We start from the raw sequence: 2044 nt of genomic DNA, 5'->3' as shown, positions 1-2044 counted from the left end.
AACTTTTTCATTCATATGCTAATACAAGTACAAGCATTATAGAACACAAAGATGGACTCGAGAGATTACATTATTTGAATTAAAATTTGGCAATTGCCGGCTAGTTTAAGATTGAAAAAAGATAGGTGCTCCGTAAATGCCCTTTCTTGTCCCTCTCCTCTTAGGTGCAGCCACCGAAGGCGAGGAGGGCAAAAGGAGTGCGGGGTGAAGGACTGGCCCGCTCTCATCAGGCTCCAAGAGAGGTAGCCCAGGGGAAGCAGGAGCACGAGGGAACACCTCGATGGAGAGCACGGTGTAAGGCGGCCCCGTCAACCACCGTCACCAGCACTACAAAAAAAAGACACATTCGTGACATTTTGGGCCGAATGAAAAAAAATTATGTCATACTTATGACACTTCTATGACAATAATTGTGACAAAACCCGGTATCATCATAGATGTGGTGGGGTCCTACTTCTATGACAAAAAATCATGACAGAAAATGGGCTTTTCGTCCTGGGCGGGCCGGAGACACGGGTGCATGACATTCTTTGGGCCGTCCATGATGGAAAAAACCGTGGTAGAAGCGACGGCGAGGAAAATATCGGGGGAGTTCCCGGTTACGGTGGGTGGTCGGGGGACGAGCGATGCGCATTTCTCTCATACGTACGCGCGTGTGTGCGAGGCGTTGGGCTCTAACTGAACCCGAGCGATTGCACTGTAGGCTATGCATTACTGAACCCGAGCGATCGATCGATCCCTTGTTGTTATCTAAACCCGAGTGATTCCTTCGCTACTGCTGCTAATTGAAGCCGATCGAACACTGCTGCCTCCTTCCCTTGATGAACAGTGAGTGTTGTTGGGGGTTTGGATGAACAGTTCCTGAGGGGGGTTGGATGAACAAGACCCCATGCTAGTAGAGGCCGTTGCCGCTAGATTAACAGTACCCTGATCGATCGAGCCGGTGAATGAACAGGACCTCGTGGAGAGCTCGATGAACAGGACTCCGTGGAGGGCTGGTTGAATAGTAGCCGGTGGACGGCTGGTTGAATAGTAGCCGGTGGAGGGCAGGATGAACAGTAGCCCATGGAGGGGTGGTTGAACAGGACCCCCGTGGGGAGGGCTGGTTGAACAGTAGCCGGTGGAGGAGCGTGCGGTGGAGGCTGGATGAACAGGAGCCCGTGGATGAACAGTTGCAGGTGGAGGCTGGAGGAGGTCGACGGTGGATGAACAGGAGCCCGTGGAGGCTGGAGGAGGTCGACGGTGGAGATGAATAGTATCCAGTGGAGTCCTGTTTTGCGGTATGCCACACCCCTCCCGATGAACAGGAACCCCGTTTCGACCGCAGCACTCCAACACAAGTCTGTTTCCTCCGTTTTGCGGTACGCCACACCCCTCCTGATCAACAGGACCCCGTTTCGACTGTAGGAGGTCCGTTTCCTCCGTTTTGCGGTATGCCAGACCACTCCAAACAAGATCCCTTTTACACCATGGCCGGTCGAACACAAGGCCGTTTCCTCCATTTTGCGGTAAGCCAGGCCTCGTTTCCATCGCCTCTTCCGTCCAAGCCGGTTGGCTTCCGATGAACAGCAAGCGTTCCATTGCCTCCCGATGAACACGACGCATTCCGTTGCCTCCCCATGAACAGGACGACGACGCAGTTTCTCCATTTCGACCTAGCCACACCATGTACACGAGTCCTGGCGGTACATATGCGCGAGTAAGCGTTCGAGACCCCGCCCATATGTACGTACGTGGCCGTATTTACTTTCTTGCACCCTGGCCGCTGTACGTACGTGTACATGCTACGTGCGTGCCTCTACTACCACACGTGTGAGGGAGTCCTGGACTAAGGGGTCCTCAGGCGTCCGGCCTATTAGCCATGGGCCAGACTGATGGGCTGTGAGGATGCGAATACTGAAGACTGCACCCGCATCCGGATGGGACTCTCCTTGGCGTGGAAGGCAAGCTTGGCGACCGAATATGTAGATTCCTTTCTTTGTATCCGACCGTGTGTAACCCTAGATCTCCCCGGTGTCTATATAAACCGGAGGACTTAGTCTGC

The sequence above is a fragment of the Triticum urartu genome, chromosome 2A, assembly GCF_056163025.1.
Source record: "Triticum urartu cultivar PI428250 chromosome 2A, HENAU_Tu73, whole genome shotgun sequence".
NCBI classification, from domain to species: domain Eukaryota; kingdom Viridiplantae; phylum Streptophyta; class Magnoliopsida; order Poales; family Poaceae; genus Triticum; species Triticum urartu.
Note: the sequence above shows the minus strand (reverse complement) of the source record.